Source organism: Numida meleagris, chromosome 1, assembly GCF_002078875.1.
Source record: "Numida meleagris isolate 19003 breed g44 Domestic line chromosome 1, NumMel1.0, whole genome shotgun sequence".
Classification (NCBI taxonomy): Eukaryota; Metazoa; Chordata; class Aves; order Galliformes; family Numididae; genus Numida; species Numida meleagris.
In genome coordinates, this window is record NC_034409.1 from 173,523,998 (window position 1) to 173,545,212 (window position 21,215).

Sequence of the window (21,215 nt, forward strand, 5' to 3'; positions counted from 1 at the left end):
AACCCTGCTTCCTGCAGCTGTTTTGGGCAGGGATGATAAGCCAACACTTTCTCTGGGAGCTATCAGTCCCAAGGAACCAAGGTCTTTTGCTGCTGGTGTGATAGGACAACTCTGACAAACTCCACTGTGGATGGTACTGAGACAGGCAGGGGCCCTCTGAGCTCAATTAGAGTTCAGACTGGGAAGGGGACAGTCATGAGAAAATCTGGGGGGAAAAAAGAGGTGGAGATGAAAAAAGAGACTGAGGGAAATAAAGCACTGCTAGCCAGTTGAGGGAAGTGATCGTCCTGCTCTGCGCTGTGCAGTGTCACCTTGAACACTGGGTGTAGGTTTGGGTGCCCCAAAATGAGAAGGACATAAAGCTATTAAAGAGCAACCTAAGGAGGGCTATGAAGATGGGGAAGGGTTTAGTGTGCACAAGGTACATGGAGAGTGGCTGAGGTCCCATGGTTCATTCAGCCCAGAGGAGGGAAGGCTGAGGGGAAGCCTCATTCCAGCCTATAGCTTTCTTAAGGACACTAGGTAAGTGGGGCAGAGAAGCCATTCCACCATATTGCTGCCCATCTTCACCAACATCACTACTTCAACCTGTGGGAGAGCATCTTTGAGAGAGATCATGATTGTGATCCACTGTAGGAGAGCCGCTGTCTTCTCCATCAGCTGTCAGCACTAGTAGCTCAGGTTGCTTGAGGAACTCTCAGCCTACATCCATCCTTATAAAATCAAACATGCCTAGGGAGCTTCCCAAGGATGCGGCCACTTTCCAAGGTACAACTGAAACATGTGACTGCAAGAAAACCACCTAACTGGATGCCCTGAACTCCCAAAACAAGCTTGAAAAGTCAGTGGGAGAAAGCCAGCTGGTACATTTATCTTTGACCAGCTCCCAACGGCCTGGCACTGCTCTTCTTCTCTTAACACAGACAAACCCACAGTTCATCATAGCACTGTGGCTGTTTGCAGAAATTCTACTGTTTCTTTCTCCATTCATCTCGGCTACACCAGAAAAATCTGCAAGAAATAGTATGTTTGTCATGGCAGCAATACTTGAAACCCGAAATAAATGGCTGTTGAGATGTTTCTGAAAAAGGAAAACCTGAGGTTCAGAAAGATTAAAAAAATACAGAGTGACAGCAGAAACAAAGGGGAACTTAAATTTGATGCAAACAACTGCAACAATGACTACCTATCAGCAATTTGTGCCTAGAAACACTTTCTGGGCGCATCTCCTGTTGCTTTCCAGGCAAAAGCTTTTTTAAAAAGTGTTATTCATTGTTCTGATCATGTTGTCTTGGTAGACAAGAAACAATATCTCATGACATCACTCCGGTGGTGGTGCTACATTATATGTTGCAGCTTAAATTATAGATTTCATACCCACTAAACAGAGATAAGGTACATGGGGACAAGTAAAATCAAACATTTGTTTGAAAAATTCACAGGGTGTAATTGGCTACTTTTCCTCTGATCTGAAAGAAGGTAAGCTTGAAAAGCAGGTAAATGTGCAATGAGAATTTTTTGGCAGTTTATTGGAAATTATTTTGCATAAAGCAGCTGCTCATGATGTCACTCCTGTACATGTGCACTTTGCACTGCTTTCATAAGGTGAACAGTTAATCACATTTTCTTTGTTGAAGGGGAGAACATTGTTGAAGTATTTATGGTTTAATGTTTACCATTTAAATGATGGATAAGAAAACAAGAACTGTAACAGATGGGCTGCTTTTAACTGAATGCAAGTTATTATGAGCCATTTATGGCTGAAGAACAACAAAAAGCAAACAGTATGCCTCCACTGATACATACTTCATCTGAGATTCAACACCTAAACTTGTTGAAATAAAGGTGAACCGGAGTCCAGTTTCTAAGGTATGCTAATACAATTTATTGTTGTGCTTTTACTTTACAAAATTGTTTTATGAATTACGCAAATAGGATTTGCTACAGTCTTTTACTAGGGTTTGCTTGCTGATCATTTTAGCAGCTAAAAATCTGCCTTGGGCATTTGATTTCTCCCTCCTAGCAAGGAAAAGAACTGTTTTAGGCACCTTATTTTACTCAGAATAAACACTTGATTGCTCTAGCTAGGAATCTCCTTGTAAGCATGGATATACATACCACATATTTGTCAGTACAGTTTTGAAGAAAACAATTCTCTTCTACCTGCTGACTTATCCTGAGCTCCAGTCTTGTACAAAGATCACCAAGCTGGCAAAGGAGAGGATGCCCAATTTACCTCCAGGATTTCCCAGAGGGAAACTGGTGACAAATACCAACAATCCTCATAAGTTTGTGCAACGATAACACAGAAAAACCCTAAAAAACTCTTTGCTTTTGGTTAACAAAACCAGAAAGGAATATATCCCAAAGAATCATGTAAGTACGAAATCAAACAAAACCGCTATGACCCCAAGAAACACACAAGAAGCAGCAACAGCACTAGAAGTAAAAACTAAAAGGCTTTATTCACCTGGTAAAAACTTGTGTCTCACCTATGTCACTTTTCACAATCTAAAGGGTTTTTGTAATCACAACATCTGGAAAACCATCAGCACTGACTTGCTTCAGAAATAATCTTAGCTTGCATGCTTAATCATCTTTTGTCTAATGTGACGGCACCCAAATAGCACAATTGTCTACCACAGCGCAACAAGCTAAGATTACCACCAGAACTGGTTTTCCTCTGATATCAGTACATATAATTCCCACTACAGAATAACAACTCTCAGGAATAAAAAGCCCAACTGTCTAATATTTTTTGTTTTAGCATCAAATAGTAAAACAGGATCTTTTAAATGTAAACTAGTTGGCTGTTTGTAGGGTCTACTAGATTGGCGCCCTAGAGATGAGTGTTCTCCTGGAGTTGGAAAACTGTCACAAAAGATGGCTTCAGACAACATGAGGTTCAGAAACGTTCCTGTTTGTCCATGCACGTTCATCTCTAGCTTTTCTGAGGAAGCCGCCAACAAGGACTAACTTTCTGCTCACCATTTACCATACTCAGATGCTCATCACTGATATTTCATACTTTGATCATCTTCCTATAAAGAAAGTTGTAAGTATTTTTCATAGCAGTTGTCCTCTCAAATAAGGCAAGGCCCATCTTGTCTCTGACTCTGATCACAATATGAACACAATACTTCAGAGGACAATTTAAGAATGATGCAGAAGATACATGAGGATTAAACACTCACCCACCACAGATCTAGCTATTAAAAATGGAATGAGCTCTCAGAAGTATGTAAAGTAATAGCACACACGAGCATATCCTAAATAACTGGAGCATGTATGTGCCACGCCTCCCTTCGTAACTCCTTGGCCAATTTCAATAAACTTTACAGGAAAAAACTGAGTTCTCACAAGTTCTGTGGAAGTTGATAAGCAGGGAGAAGAGAGCTCTATAAGGAAAGACTGAGAGAAGGCCGTAAAGTAAGCTTTAATTTCATATGACAACAGAAAGCCTCCATGGGAAAGAGTTCTTCCTTAATGAAGGGAAAGCTGCAACTGAAATAAGAAGTTATGAGGCACCAAGGAATTCATCTCTTCAAAGTTTTTCTCTCATGGTGACAGCCTGTTGCCTAACAGGGTGCAGCTGTGACTGTTTCTCCAGCTATTACAGCCCTCCTGCATGAGGCTTCTGATGAAGGAAGGTTTAGTATAACCCAGTTTAAAAGTGAACTAATCATGAGGAAAACCCAGTGGAAACGAAGCTTCATTATTTGTGCTGATGATTTTGTGTTCATTAGCATAATTATACAGGCTTCAAGACTTCAGAATTAGCATTGGTTTTTTTTTTAATTGTTCTGACTTTTGGTAGATGTCACTTCATGGTGGAAGCAGTATGTGAAAGGGATTCACTTTCTCAGAATCACTTTGGATTTGCCAACTGTGAGTTATAGAGAAAGCTCCATTGCTTGTATTAGAAAGGAGGGAGAACTGGAGATCCTAATACTCAAAAAAGTTCCTCAAAGTCAGTCAGCTCAGAGCTTATTCCTCCTTCCCTTCTTTTTGCTGACATTCTTATTTAGACATGATAGCATATGCTGTATATAAGAAAAGCTTTATAAATACTGGTAACTTCGCATAAGCACTCTCATTTACAAGCATGGGACTTTTTGCTCTAGCTCCAGCTTTAAGGACCAATAACTCAAACACAGGGCAAGTAGTGAAATAGAAGCAGGCGCTGTCCTGGCAAAAGGTCATGAATCACCAGTAACAGACCTCTGGTGAGAACCAGAATTTTCAGACATCAATGAACCACATGGTACATTGCCACTTCTGTGGATGCTAAAACTAAGACATCCTTCATAAAAAAAAAGTCAAACAAAACAAAACAATCACAGTTCATTTATATCTAGCAGCACAGATATTCTCCTGAAGGACTGGTTTCCTGTTCCTGTTACTGGTATCTAATGCACACACGTGGCTACTTACAAAGTTACATGAATTGAAGGGTCTGTTCTAGCAACTAGATTCAGCCTCCAGCCATGCTTAGTATCAATTAAATTTTTCCAGATGCCTGAGCAGAGCCAGTCCAAATGAGTACCCATGCAATTAATGAGTGCCACGCATTCTCCTCAGTGCACATGAAAATGGGTCAGCAACATTTTAAAGCATGCACATGATCCTGCCCTGGGGAAGAGAAGTATAAAAGACGTCTTGAGATACCTTCCAGCTCTCTTCTGAGTCTACAAAACACACCGCTGAGGTAAAGCCTGTGTTGAGCAGTATCTATTTCTAACATACTATGGACCATTTCCACTACTTCTTTGAAAGCTTCTCTTGGGTTCCAGGATTTTACTTCCTCTTCAGCCCTCCAAACCCTCACTGTCTACCCATCTCCTCGTTTCCTACCAGTTTTCTCTCCTAATTGTTCTCCTTAGTCTGTTTTCTCTAGTCCCAAGTTCATGCCTTTCCTTCTATATTTCTACTTAGCTTTAAACCATGCTTGCAGTCATACTGTACTGATGCTTTCTTACATAATTTAATGAAACAAAGTGATAAGTACCATTTTAAGACACAGTTGAATCTGCCAAGGATTCTTACATAATTAAGTTAAATTAGCTAAGATGGACCTGTAACACTGGTAATAGATTTCATTTTACTCATTACACCCACTGTGGCATATCATCATGCCCAAAGACACTGACACTAACAGCTCTCCAGTGAGAGTGGTTCAGTTTTATCAGCCTTGCGAGTCAGATATTTTTAATTCATTTCAGCACAATTCCCTGCAGGCAGGGCCAGCACTTTTGTAATGGTGTGTGTCATTCTAGGCACCCTCCTGCAATCTGCAGAGCCCAGCCATGCCAGCAGCAGCCTACTAAATGATCAGTTAGAAGCAAGAATAAAGAGCTAAAGCTGTGCAAATTCAATGCCTTCACATAGCCAGGAAAGGATGCATTAGTCACCATGCTAACAGCATCTCCTAACTGTTAAAGGGACCGTAGCATACACAAATCAAGGCTCCGCTTACTGCTGATATTTTAATAAGAGGATTACATATTGCACGTAATCAGAGATGTTTTCATATTCACTTTTCCACATATCTCAGACAGTTCTCTCCAGCCACTCAGCAGAGCAACGCTCCTAAGGAGCTCTCGGAATAGAAAAGTTACCATGAAGCAGAGGGCTGAGTTCTGCCAAATATGTGGAAAGCTGACTGCTCAACTGTCTCCTCTTACAATCTGAATCTATTTCACAGTGCAGCTATTTTATCACTGCAACAACACAAGGCTGCATAAACCTTCCACCTTACTCTGACCGGTGACAATATCCATACATTTAATTGCCCTCACAGAGGTGAGATGATCTCCTCCATTACTGACAATGGATAGAACTGGGCTTGCACACTAAGCAGCAAGGCCCAGAGAATGGAAACCACTGGCAAGAGAAACCAATCACCTTCTCCAGTTAAAAGAAACTGTTACAACTTTAAGCTCTCCCCACAAAGGCAAAGAACTTGAGCCTCACTCTTCTGCCATAAAGGTATATGTCATACGGCGGGCCAGATTTTTTCCCCTAGAATTAGTGCAACTCCTTCAGCTGATCAAATGGTCACAGCAGTTTTTGCATCTCCGGTAGCTAAAAAAATCTGTACTCCAAGGACACAGTTTAGTCCAGCTTAAAGGATATTGCAACAGTAATAATTACTTCAAATGCCATTTGCTTTGCTAGAAGCCAGCAGCCTAGGACAAAATCCAAATTCCTTTAGGAACATTTACAAGAAGAAAATAAAATTCCTTGAGGATTTTATAGTCCTCAGGGAACAGACCATGTTCCCAATACGATAAAACAATGAAGATCCAATAGCCTCAAATCCACTGAGACCACATCATTATGCAACTCGTACATATTTGAAGAAGACTGGGTTCCCAATCAATTCAAGATGCCTTTGAAGCCTCCGGCAAATTCATATATTTAGAGAAAAAAAAGTCTCTGAAACAGCAACTGTAAGATGTGAGGAACGCTTTTTTTCACTGATGAATACAAGATGATGGTAAGGAGAAATGGCATCCACATAAAACTTTCAGAGGATTTAAAGGAAAGGACTAATTCTGGCAAGATATCCCATGATCAATCCTGCAACACACAAGATAGGAAGAGCCATTAAACCTCTCAAGAAGTCCCACTTCTCAGAGTGGAAGGTCACATTTTGCATCATTATTCTGCATTTTAAAAGCCCACTTTAGGCACTATACATTAAAGCATGCCATTCCAAAGCAACAAAAACAGGTATCCTTAACTGAACACCATACAAGTCAGGTATGTCAACATGGTAAATCATTAGTGCAGCCTCAGTGGAGAGTGTGAGAAGATACTGAAGCACCAAGTAGTTGCCCAATATTCTGTTGGAATGCTTAAGTCATTCAAATCCAAAATACAAAAATCAATCCATAAAGTTCACTTAAATTGTTTGTCTTTGAAAAGAGAATATGCATCCCCAGGAAAGAGTTATATCAAGGGGTAGAAAACCAGAATTTCTTAAAAACTTTTCCTTAGTAATTTTCTGCAAAGTTAGAAAAAGCAAAGTTAAATCCGACCCATTGTTATTGGAGAAGTACTAATCTTACTACACAGCAAGAAGTTTGTTTTGTTTTTAGACCATTATCCACAATAGTCACTGACATCTACCTTTATCAGTTGACAGTCTCTGGAGATTCAAGCAATGAAGTGTAACAAAAAAATGCTGCAAGAGGCACAGGGGGGGTTAATGAGAGACAAACCAGCCAAGAATGGTCCTGGAATGAATACACAGTATTTAGTGAAGGTGTGAAGAATTTTCAGGTTGAAGACAAGCACTTTCTCCTTTCTTGGCCAGAGAGGGGAGGCAGGGAAAGAGGTTGGTACATGTCAACAGTGAGGAATGCATAATTGGGAACATTCATTTTTCCAAACAAAAAAAGCTGGGGAAAAAAATGAGGAAGGAAGTGTGTCAAGTAGGGCAGAGTTTGAGAAGACTCAATAGTTGTCAAAAGCAGCCCAGTCACTCTTTCAGAGGACAAAAAAACACTAAGTATTTCCGCAATTTTTAGGCTGAAAGATAAAAGGAAAACAGAAAAAGGAAGTTGGCTGGAAAGCTGCGAGGCTGTTGGAAACCTGGGCTGAAAAAGCCCCCAGAGGATAGGACACAACCAGATCAGGAGAGGACAGGGAGGAGCTGCTGGGACATTCACAGCCACAGTGACAACCAGCACTTGTTTTTTCTCCACTCATCACAGCAAGTTTGTTCTCTGTCAACTAAATGATAGAGGAAAGTAAGTTTGGTGCAAAGAAATTCATTGTACTTTCAGTAGAGTCTGGTTTGAGACGAAAGCTCAAGCTCTTTCACCTGCTCCCTCCTTCCTGTAAAACTTTACCTACCTCCTCCATCATCTGCAATTTTAGGAACACCATCCCTTTCATATCCTTCACAGTTTCACCTTCACTGAACATTACCAGCAGTCCCCAGAGTGCTAATTTATATCCTATTAGTCTTACATGGGAATTAAATTAACAGATGCCAAGCCAATTGCCCAGGAAAGTTTAGCAGAGTAGTCTTTGAAATTTAGTATGAGTGGAACATGGATTCACGGCAAAAATAGAATAATGCAGGTTTCTTTTAGAAGCATGAAATGTTCACAGTTCAATGTTTTCTATTCTAATTTATAATGGCACAGATCTCTAAATACATCAAATATTTATACTGCCCTTATGAATAAAAACTGAGAAATACACATTCTAAAACAACATGTACACTTCAGGAAACACAGGTTCTCTGTTCAGAAAATTCTCAACATAGGTAAAATATACATTAACATCCAAATAGATTCTTTGGGGGTATTTCAGAGATTTTATTCAAAATAAAAAAGTTAAATTCATTTATGAAGCAGCCTAGCTCTCTCCTTCAGAGAGAGCTTTATACATAACTATTTACACTGGGAATACCATTTGAGTAGACAAGAAGGCATATGCAGTCAAGTTAAGTCTGGTAAGTTTGTGGGGGGCCATTTTTTTCCTCTTCTGAAAGAGAAAATCATTCTGAAGGATGGTATCCCAGTACTTGGTGGTATAATATGAAGACACTGCAGAAAAAAAAATTAAAGCCCCTTTCTGGGAAGAAAAGTATCTCAAAAAAAACCTCAATGGTTCTTAGCTACTGTAGCGATGGATCCCAGCAGAGGAACACAGACAAATCAGTAACTCCAACACAAATGTCAGTAGATGAAATCTGACAGGAATTATTTGAATGCTAGGACAAATAAAACCTGCAAATGCCAGATCACGATCCCATTTATTATCAGCAGGAAAAATTACCCGGCCCAAATTTATTTACCTGTATTTGCTTTAATGATCTTTTACAACTAGAAGAAATTTAACTTTGAAAAGTCATGCAGTTCAAAAATTATGAGTCATTCTCCCTCCTCCAAGCCTCATAATTAAAAATAAATTATATACATTTGTCAAGTGTTAGTTTAGCCTTTGAGAGCAGCGGCATTAGTCATTTTAGCTTCCTTCCCCCACCACTAACTGACCTCAGACTGCAGAGATTAGAATACTTACATGTAAATAACATATATGTAAATCAAGCAGTAAATAAAATCATTGGATAGCAGAAGACTGCAAGAAAAATAGAGTAGCACTGCCACGAAATAAGAAACTACTGGAAAACCTGAACATGGGGAAAACAGCATGCACAAGCCATAGTAAGCTCTCCAGCAACGTGGGCTAGATGAAAATGAGAAGAACCAAGTGTCCAGACCTGCGAGCACACTCCCACCACATCCCAGCTGGAGGGGCAGCACACCTCCCTGCTGCACTGACCACATCGTTCTCAGCCTTGAAGAGAATGAGATGCAATGCCAGCACAAGGTTCCAACATATCCTAAAGTCCTTGAATTGGATGAGAAAGGGTCACCTGCCATCCTGCACCACATAGGCACAGTACACGGAGAACAAGGATGTAGGCAAAGAGAATACCAAGAAAGTCTGCAGAGCCCTACAGACTACAGTGCTGGATTTGGCATAGCTGATATGCCAGCCGTATTCAGACCAGCTAACAGTGAGGGATGCTTGTGTTAGTAACTCTTTTGTGACTACTATAAAGGTAAATGAGATGCAACATTTCTTCAAAAATACCCACCCTCACGGGGGACCACTCTGCATCACTCAGTGTATTCCTTCTCCAGAACTACCACAAGTTCAAAGCCCTGAGTGGAAGTGTCTGTATCAGCAAGATCAATAGTGCTCCGTTTTATCTCTCAGAAGTCTCCAGCTCCACAGTTACTACTTCAGCATATATAAGAGATTAACAGGATACAAAGGGATCAGCTCCAGCTTGATGTGTTAAGGCACCGGAAGAATCAAATAGGAGGGCCATTGACTCCAAATGACTTCAGAGTTTGAGATCAAAAAAGAGCAAGTTTCCCACCACAACACCTTCTGAACATATCAATATTTACTCTAAAGCATTACATTATTCACCTTGTTTCTTAATTCTTGACATCAAACAGAAACCCAGCCTGCAACAAAGTATACACTATCACCAATAATGACCACCTAGCAGAGGGTTGAAAGGTCTCTTGCCTTTCTGGAGTGCAGTTCTCAGTGTATTCATCTGCTGAAGATTTTCTATTGCCTATCACTAGGAATTTGCATTTATCAAAACGTGTTAGCTTTAAAGTAGGCAGAATACTGCTTTGGAAGGAAGTGTGTGTACCAGCCAACCTCTTGGCTCTGGCAGCAACAACCCCTTCACCCGGTAGTGCTTGCTAGCTCTCATCTGAACAGAGGCTCTAGGATTTGAGAACAGGAAGGTTACTCCCAGCTAGAGAAATCCAACATCCATTTGCAGTCAGCTCCCACCTGGAATTGGGTCTTAAGCGGAATAATTCAGAAATCAGCTCCCACTGAGAAATCTTTTTCATTCCTAAAAAAAGGCATTTTCTCCTCTATATACTTAACCTTATTAAAAGCACAATTCCCCCTACAGTCTTTCAGTGAGGTACAGTCTAGCATTACAAGACAAAGAGGGCTACCAATTAAGATATGACTTCTTTAGGTAGACTTGCAATGCCCCGGCATGGTCCAGGGGACCACTTGCACCAGGGACCAGTCTCAGCAGCACCATGGACAAGGCCAAATCAGGTTTGGCTCCCACATGCACACACCAACACTGATATCCATTCACCACCCCAGCAAGTTTTAGCACTCTCAACACGACTTCTTGCTGACCCCATGTGCCCACAACATAGACCCTCAGTTTCACATTGTAAAAAGCACTCTCGTGCTCAGCATATTTCACAAGCTTCAAAAAGGAAAAATGCACATAGTGTAATAGCTGTGTATTACAGGGCACTGTATGGGTCCCAGAAGAGACCCTGAGCAGAGTACACTCGGGTGCACTGAGCAGTGCAAACACATCACCCCTGCTACATACCTGGCCCTCATTTAGCAGTGCAGACATCTAATGAGATCTGATGAGCCACTCACATTTGCAGGTGGCAACGCGATTCTGAGACTACATGAAGTTTTGTTTAAAGCCTTTTGGGAACCAATACATGTGGTGATAAAAGGATAGAACTAAGATGATATTTAAACTGAAGCAGAGGAACAGCACCATCGCAGCTTATATTGGAAAAGAACAGAATGCAGGTAACAAATGACAGCATTAACTCAAATGACACCTATTACTCCTTGCCACATTTGATTCACAATTGCGTTAAGGGCAAAAAAAAAAAAAGCCTTCCCAGTTTTAACAATTCAGAATATCTACTTAAAAATTTAACTCCTTGGTAGGGCTCTGAAATACATGTCTCCATGGCACCACACATACGCAACTCAGAGCGGTGACCTCAAAAAAACGAAAAGAATAATCAGTGTTTCATATTGTGATAGCTGCCTTTGGACTTCTTTAGAGCTACATGTGACTCCAATTGAGAAACTCTGCTCAGATGTGTAATTTTATCTGGTAGGCATCCAATCTTAGAAATCCTAAAGTACCACGGATTCCTCTCTTCTATCTGTCTCTATTACACATAGAAGTGTAACAGACTTTGTATGGATGGGGTACTGGAATATATAACTTATTGTCTTAAAGAAGAAAAACACAGAAAAGTTATGCAAAAAGTAGTTTTGGTGATTCAGAGGGGCTGACAGGAAGAACAGACCTCAATAGCTTTCTTTTTAAAACGTGTACTTGTAAATTAAGAAGCATTTCAAGATTAGGCATCTGTCCAATTCTTCTTATCATTTACTGTATTATGTTAATGAGGATGCTGTTTCTTTAATTATCATTTGCAGGAAAATTGCATTCAGTCCCTTGATCTTCTTAAAACCATCCCAAAGCTCAAATCCCCATAGGCTTTTAATCACACTGCTCCAGCATGAAGCTCTGCATTTAAGAAAAAACTCTTCTCAAAACTGGTTCACTGAGAAAGTTTAAATTGTTTTCTCTCATCTGAGCTGTATCTTCCACCACTTGGCAGCTTAGGAGGAAGAGCTAAAAGGCTCCAATATTAGCTTACACACCCAATGCAGCCTAATCCTGAAACTTATTATACTGCCTATCTAGCAAACACTAAACACCAGAATTCGTTCGAAGTAGAGACAAGAGAGCTAAAAAATAACTTAATGTTGTCCTGTGACACTTCACAGTAGAATTCAGTAAATCCTATTGAAAGAGGCACTTATAATACACACACTATCAACTGCGAGTGTTAACTCTGTTACATAAAGTCACCCACATAAAACGTTCAATGGTATTTGCTATTAGTTAAATGGCTCTATCCACGTAGAGTCATGGTGACTTCTGGTTCTCCTGATGGAGATGTGTGTAACAGAAGCCTGGCTAGGCAGGAGCCCAAGCCCCTCCTCAGTGTGCAAACCTACCCTGTTCTGGAAGCAGCCATCCCACACCTGCCATCATCCTACAGCATTCCCAGGCCCTTGAGATGCCAGAACTCTGCAAAGCCATGCACTTGGCTATGGGCCCACCAAAGAAATGGTCCCATCAGGGTGACTTCATGGCATGCCTTTCACCTTCCCTTGGGGTGAGGACAGGGGGATGCTCTGGCCCAAAGACTTAATGATTAAGCCTGTCTTTTCTGAAAAAAAAAAACAACATCTTCTGATCCACCTCTGGATTAAACCTCTAAGGAAGGCTCAGGATTCCCAACATTCACATGAGGTTATTGGCATTTCTTGGGTTGAGCTTTTGCTGTTTGCTACACAGCAGCCCTGAACTGCAAAGGCAGTTTCTCATGCAAGCAGACCTGCAGAGATTGATAGGGATGCTGGGGACAAGCAATGTCCCCTTGACCTATCACAGAAAGGAAAGAAAAAAAAAAAAGAGGTGCTGAGGGAAATGGCAGAGGTGATTGCCAAGCTACTTTCCATCATCTGTTCACAGTCCTGGTCAACTGGAGAGGTCCCAGAGAACTGGAGGCTTGACAATGTGACTCCCATCTCCAAGAAGGGTCTTAAGGAGTATCCGGGGAACTACAGGTCTGTCAGCCTGACCTCTGTACCAGGAAAGGTTATGGAGCAGACAGATCATCATCTTGAGAGAGATCATATGGCGTGTATGGGACAACTAGGGGATCAGGTCCAGACAGCAAGGGTTCACAAAAGGCAGGACCAACTCTATCCCTTTCTCTGACCAGGTGACCCACCTCATGGTGGAGGGAAAGGCTGTCGTCTACCTGGACTTCAGCAAAGTCTTCAACACTGTCTCCATCAAAATTCTCCTGGAGAAGCTGGTAGCCTACAGCTTGGACAGGTACACTCTTTGCTGTGTAAAGAACTGGTTGGAGAGCCGGGCCCAGAGATTGGTGGTGAAGGGAGTTAAATCCAGCTGGTGACTGGCCATGAGTAGCGTTCCCCTCTGTTCAACAAGACTAAGTCCCAGGTCCTGCACTTTGGCCACAACAGCCCCCAGGCAGTTCTACAGGCTTCAGGCAAAGTGACTGCAAAACTGTATGGAAGGAAAGGACACAGGGGTGTTGATCAATGCTCAGCTGAATGTGAGCCAGCAGTGTTCCCAGGTTGCCAAGAAGGCCAATGGCATCCTGGCTTGTATGAGAGAGAGCGCTGCCAGCAAAGGCAGGAGGGGACTGTCCTTCTGTACTCAGCACTGATGAGGCCACACTTTCAGTATTTTCAGGTTTGGGCCCCTCACTACTAGAAAGGCCCTGGAGCACGTCAAGAGGAGGGCAGCGAAGTCTGTGAGGGGACTGGAGCACAAGCCTTATGAGGAGCAGCTGAGGGAACTGGGATTGCTCAGTCTGGAGGAGGCTCAGGGAGACCTTACCAGTATCTACAATTGCCTGGAAGAAGGTAAGGTTGACCTCTTCTCCTGCGTAACTAGTGATAGGATGAGAGGGAATGGCCTCAAGTTGTGCCAGAAGAGGTTCAAGATGGATATTAGCGAAGTTTATTCTCCAAAAGAGTGGTAAGGCACTGGAACAGGCTGCTAGCAAGATGGTAGAGGCACATCCCTGGAGGTGCTCAAGAAACATTTAGAGGTTGTACTGAAGGACATGGTTTAGCGGAGAAATATTGGTGGTAGGTAGAGAGTTGGATTGGAGTATCTTGGAGGTCTTCTACAACCTTGGTGATTCTATTTACTAAACAAAACGTATGTGTCAGATTCAGTGTATCCATTTATACCTTAATTGCAGTGTACATTGCATGCTGTGCTTTTATGTTGCAGTGAAAGTGAAAAGCCACTGGATTTTCTTAAAGCTAAGATACAAATCACATTAATATCTTGAAGTGAAGTATTTACAAACTAGTATGCTGACATCTCATTTATCTGTTTTGCCATAAAATTGGCTTATACATGATTAATTATGAAAAATAAGCACAGCATGCTTTCATGCACTTTACTTTGAAATCAAGGTCACACTTTGTTTTGAAATTCAGAAAAACAGTATGAATAATGCAATTATCATATCAGAAGATTCATTGCAAGTAACTTTATATTTAAACTGGGGACTTCTGAAGTTGTTTCTATTGTCATTGCAGATGGATCATTCCTTAGCCCTTCTCTTTTATTTCATCTGTATTATCTGTTGTACTGGAAGCATGCTGTGAAGTAGGATCACTCATAACAAAGCCACAAGACATCAAATAAAAGAACTGTTCTTGCCCCAAAACACTTACAAGCAGGTTCCTCTTCTGTGGTCAGGATCCCATTTGGGATGCTGCACTTACACAATACATGAATGGTGTTATTCATGGGAATCTGGTAACTTCCATAATTCACTATGCCATTCTACAAATTTTTTGGTGTAGGTACTCAGCTACCCAAGCACCTTCATGCTAAACAGTTTAATGCTGAAATGCAAATCTTTCTCAGGCAATTGCCTCACATGAGATGGTCCCAGTCATCTCCTTACAGACCCTCACCAGTCAAGGTATGCAACAGCCAGCTCTGATAGCAACACCTCATGTTGTCACATCACCTATTTCAAATAGTGAAAAGCCAATTTCTATATGTACATTGCTTTAACCTGGTAAATTATTAGAATTCTGAGAAGCAACCACTTAAGATTATGCTAGTGTTTCACAAGTAAGAGAAAACACATATAAACTTTTGAGCTGCTGCCCTCTTCCCTCCGTTGCTGTATGGAGTCAGCCCCAAAGCCACCCGCAGCATGAACTCCATCTCATGAAGTTCAGGTCTGCTTTTTCACCACCATGGCACTGCAGCAACCACAGCTTGCGCAGGTCACATGGACTAGGAGCTGCACACTGCACATGTCAGACAAACAAGGGCCTTCTTATGTCATTATAACTTGTCTAAGCATTTGTGACTTGTGTACTGCAGCACAGACAACAGAAGGCAGTGCTTTGCCAGTATTGTTGATATTTGAATAGCTTTTTTTCCTTAAAGGGCAAACAATATTTGCTTACAACTGCAATGGCTCGGCTCACAATTTCAACAGAATTCCCTTCTTAAAAGGAACCTTATTTCTACTGAAGGTTAAAATTGTAACAGTAAATCAGAAAAATTGGTAAGAACGAATGCTAAAAAAAAATCACCATACTTATTTAGGAGTAAGCATGCATAAGATAAAGCCATGAATACCACATGAACAAGAAAAGCAAAATCCGTACTGCTGGCAAACCACCAGATGAGATGGGGATGAGGTCTGCTAGAAATCCATCAAGTGAGGTAAGAGAACAGCAAGAGACATTCCTCAGGCATATATCCTCAAAGTTCAGTAAAAATAGTGCCACACAGTTTTAGCGTAGCAGGGAATCTGTTGGGAAAAGCCCTTTACTTGAAGGCTACCAGGAAGTCTGCAAGTTCTTGTCTGTATCTTAACTCAGGAAGATGAAGTATCTCCAGATAATGTTATATTTGACTTCCACTGGGTACAGGTGAACCATTTACCTAGGAATACCTTATAACCTGTCAAAAATAAAAAAAATCACTGAGCCACATCCATGAAAGAAAGCTTTTTTGGTTAAAGAATCCTGGCTAATCAATGCAACAGCAGCAAAGAAACCTTAAAAACAAACCCACAGTGCATAACAGATGGGGAAAAGAGACACATAACAATGAATACAAATTAACATTGCATAAATGCAAGTGATGGAAGAAAAGCAAAAAAATAGAGCTCTGGTAAGGTTTGTAGCAACAGGAGCACCACCCTAAATATAACAAGCATGCCAAGGGAAGACATCAATAACTTCAATAGTTCCACATAAAAACCATCCAACAATTCAGGAAAAGCAAATGTATTTGACCACTTCTGCTTTGTATTCAGAAAGGTGCAGGATGCTATATTCACATCTCAGCGACAATGACATACCTTCCATGCTATCGGTAATCGAGGGAGATGTAAAAAGCCACACAATTAAAAACCTGCACGCAGCAGGAGAGGGCAGATGTGCCAATAAATTCCCTGATGCAATGGCTGCTGTTAATAACTGGAAAGAGTTAAAAATGGAATTATTTAAAAGGGTTAGGGATAAGTGAAGCTACGGTCAAACCATCAGACTGACATCAGTAGTTAGCAGCACCAGGGAAAGGTTATCATGGGACACAATCAATAAGGCATTGAAAGACAGCAGCACAATCAACACCAATCAACGCAGCTGTATGGAAAATAGGCTTGGGCATATAAATCTCATCTTTTTACACATTATACATCATCATTTAATAATGGCAGTGTAGTGTGCTAACATTGCTGTCCATAATTTCAAACTGTACATTACAGTCATATCACACAAAAACCTGAATTCAAAGATTTACCATTCTTCAACGCATCTCACAGTAAATGAGTTTTAAGTGGCTAATGGAATGGAGACTCAGCTTCTCAGATAACAGATACCTTACCGGTCCAGCAGGACAAACAAGGTACAACACTTAGAAGCTGAAGAGAGCAGAAGACTGCTTTCCAGAGCAAGGCTCATAATTCACTGCAACAATTTACCTGTGACATGGCAGATTTGTTAGTACTGACACCCTTTAAATCAAGAACTCGATCTCTTTTTGGAAGATTTGCTGAACAATGGGGAAAAAAAAAATCAAAGGATGATTCCTGGTAGATTCGGCGTTTCTTCAACCTACACAGAGAGGGCAGAAAGAACTGATATTCATGTGGACCCCTCTGGCCTTTAAATTTGTAAGTCTCGGGAACAATGACTCAGACATTATTAATCCCTCTGCAATTTAATGCAATAAGTGAATCATGTTTAATCCATCTGATACAGTGTATGATGGCTTCAGTATTTTTATGAGATTTCAATGGTAATCCAGTGTTAAATTACTGGATGACTTAAAATATTGTCAAATTGCTTCACCGCATTTCTGGTTATTGCTGAAAGCAGCAAAAACCTATTCTTCTTTGAAGCAGACGTATATTATCAATCATCTGATCCACAACTTCCCAAGCAGAACACTTCAACCTACTCCTTAAAAACCTATTTTTTTTTAATGATGCTATCAGAACAGCATTTTAATGGTGTGTCAGGATACCTCCCATCAGATACAGCTATGAGGGTAACACACTGCAAGTTCGCAGAAAGATCACTCGAGCAAGGTTGTGCTTTTGTATAAACTGCATCTTCCCACTCAAAGCTCTAAGATCTGCATGAGAAAAGTGAAAAGCACATTACATCCACAAACATTATTTGGTCCTGCCTCTTCAAAAGAGAGGAGCACAGGAGTTAGAAATGGGACATTAAACTATTCTTCCAGGTTTGCAGGAAGCACTCAAATTATAGGTAGTCCCCTTGCTCTATTTGACTTCTACTTCTGGCAGCATTTTCTTCTTTACCAGCCAACTGCTTTAGCTACAGGGTTTGTCACAAGCAGAGTATTTCTAACAATCATTACATAAAGCAAACTCATTTCAAGACTCCTAAAGACTCTTTTTTTTGCCCAACCAATTGCCTTTAATTTCCAATTGCCTAGCCACAAGGAATCAAAGCGTCCAACTACTTCTTAAAGGCTTTACTCTGAATACTAGAGACATGTCCTCTTACTTTTTGGGCTGATAAGTTAGTAACAACAAGTACTCAACACTTGCTAACAACGACACGTACTTAATGAAAAGGAACACTTTAATAAGACATATTGGAGACGACTACTAAGAAATTACTTGTTCTGCTCTCCCTTTGAATTTGATATAGCTTTTTTGTAACTGTCATCCAAGCACCAGAGTGCTTGCTTTCTCTGCTCCTGTAATTTCTGACCTCAGACTGATACCACAGAGTCATCATCCATGAGTGACTCCTCACCATGCTGCATGGTGGAGCTGTTCCCACACTTACTGCTGGGATCTTGGACATCTCCTAGTGTCAGCTGCTCTCACGTGACCTTTCTGACTCCAGTTCAGGCCAGGTTCAAGTCTCCCCATAGGAAAGAGCAAAGCTTATGCAGCATCACCAGATCTCTACCAGCCAGGCTACTTTATCACTTTGGGAACAGGCTCAGATCTGCTGGAAATTAGCTGTGAGCCTGCTGTAAAACTGGGCATAGAATGAGACCATGAAAGGAGACTTTGTCCCATCATGACATGGTCATCACAGAGAAAGACCTCAGAGCTCAGCTTTTTTATTTGGTCAGAGTGAAGCTATCTCTGACTGAGCCAAAGCCAGTGCTGCACCTTTCCTGCTTGAGAGTCAGCTGGAAGGGAGTCACAAGGCCTTGGGACCATTTACAGCATGTTACTGGTGGGCACTATAAATCATGGAGCCAGTATCCCCAGCCCAATGGCAAACATTGCCCTGCAACTTGCTAGCATAGCTATCAATATTTTTCCAGGTATAATACCATTGCTGGCCTTCCACAAACCTCAGCAAGCAACATTATTGTTCACAATGACTGAGCACTATTTCATGCCACTTCAACATGTTTTACAGGATCCATCTCCCGGTTCACAGAACTATACCTTCCCCACTGTTCCAAACATGTGTCCAACTTCAAATACTGTTGTATCTTTAAAAGATTTGATAGTCCAAAGAACACACACAAAGGAAGTAACCATGTTTAGATTAGATGTGAAACTGAACTAGTATACCATATATTTTCAGTACTGTCTGTACCTATGAAACAATTCAAAAACATCAGGAAAGCAAAGGTCTATTTATGTTTTATAATTTCCCCCAGTGCAAGAGCCTCATGGTTTGCTTTGAAGTCACCTTTATCTGCATTGTTTACAAAATTGTTGGAGGGCATTTTCTTTTTGTTGTACAGAATAGCACTTATACAAAAAAAATCAAAGAAAACTTGTAAAGAGGTACTTTGTGGCAAACGTTTAAGAACATATCAGACAAAAAACCACAAGATAATCTTACCCAGAATGCTGGAAAAACAAATGTTACTTCCATTGGTGATAGTTTGCCTTAGAAGACAGTCTCAGGGTGGAAACCTTTAAAAAAAGGAACAAAAGGCTCATCAGAATTAGTGTAAGTAACAAGGGCAAACACCAAATCTTTTGTAAACGCTGCTGAAGATTAAACATCCTGCACTTTTGATTGTGCTCCTGCCTCAATTTCCTGGCATTAACTCACAGATAGGTCAGTCCCTGTTAAAAGTAACTGAAATCAAGCAACATACCTACTCTGAAAAAGGAGAAGAGGGTATAGAATTTTGAAACAAAAATTCTGCATTTTCTATTCCTCTTCCTTTGGAAGAGCCTTAGAAAAAGTCAGTGCTCTTATGTCAAACTTAGGTCTCCAAGCTAAAGAGGGAAGCACAGATCAAGCCTAGTCAGGTTTTGATGTATTCACAGAGATTATTGTTTTTAAGTTCTGCACTATTTGGCATATGTTACGCGGCTATACAGCCCCTTGACATATGATATCTTTTAATGAAATAAGTGTGATGCTCTGCTATCCATGGAAATTAAGCTGAATTAGTTTCAAATGATATCACCCAGAAGGAGTAGGAAGAAAAAGGGGGGCGGGGGGGAAACAAAGGTGAGGAAAATCATCCAGAAACCACACAGAAGGAGCTTCTTTCAGAAGTCAAGAGAAAATTGCAGTCAGGAAATAAGCATCAGGAATCAGAGCGGTAATTATGGTATCAAAGATAACAGGCTGAGGCTGAGAAGGAAATAGACGGTCCTGAGCCCAGGGTACACTTCCACAAGGGGTAAAAGGTGCCCAAGTCAAACTAAAAGAATCAAAGATGAAACTAAAAGAGGAACTTTCAAGCAGCACTGATCAGACCACAAGAAAGAAAAGCTGGAAAAGCTTTTTTTATTATTATTAAAGTGATATGTATTTGTGTTATGAGAGCAAAAAGGCAGGAGAGATTATGGAGTGAAGAAAGACATCGCTCTTCTTGCACTTATGTGCCTGCAGAACAAGAGGAGTAGCTAGAGAAGAGGCCTATACAACAGTGGAAAAGAAGGAAAGAGAGGAAGAACAATATAAGGAAAAAGGGCAAGTCATCTGACAGTTTTTTCCTTGGGTAAAGATTAAGTGGAGAAGAGTTGGATGAAAACCTAGAAGAAATAGAAGATGAAGATACAGATGGGATGTTAAGAAAGATATAATAAAATAGTAGTCTTTAAATATTTGATTCACATGCAATTCCTGGTTACCGTTCTTGATTCATTTCACTTAAGTGTGGTAAAATCTCTAATCTTATGAAGCCCAAAGCAAAGCTTGCACTAGTTACAGTGAAATTTATACTTTAGTAACAAATTCTAAGTATGTTCTATTTCCCTCCCACCCTCCTTTCCCCAGCAAGACAGGTTGCTTCCCTTCAAATAACTCAGTTAAGCTGCACATTCAGCCTCATTAGCTGCTATCTCCATCTCCCTACAGTTTTAATTAGATGGGTCTCTTTGTGCACAGCTACCTCGATTCTTCCTCCAAACAATCCCACAACATTGTTTTATGTTCTATCATTCTTAACATGCTCCTAATTACATTGGAGGCAGCCAGCACTATCAGAACACAGCTCTCCCATGGAGAAGCCAGGACACGCACCCTTTGAACAAGTCTAGGGGTCACAATGTAAGAAGGACATAAAATTATCAGAGAGCAACCAAAGGAGGGCTATGAAGATGGAAAAGGGTGTGGAGGGTAAGGTGTGTGAGAAGCAGCTGAGGCCCCTGGTTTGCTCAGCCCAGAGCAGAGCAGAGCGGGCTGAGGGGAGGCCTCATGGCAGCTGCAGCTCCTCACAGGGAGGAGAGGGGCAGCGCTGAGCTCTGCTCTCTGGGACAGCGACGGGCCCGAGGGAACGGCATGGAGCTGTGTCAGGGGAG

At 41.1% G+C, this 21,215-nt stretch overlaps 1 protein-coding gene across 1 annotated transcript in view; it reads right to left on the reverse strand.

Annotated features, from left to right (window-relative positions):
• Window positions 1–21,215, reverse strand: part of MTUS2 (microtubule associated scaffold protein 2) — a gene marked incomplete in the record, with an annotated part of 285,788 nt that overhangs the window by 258,385 nt on the left and 6,188 nt on the right. The window contains 1 exon segment of the mRNA XM_021378537.1: window positions 19,294–19,367.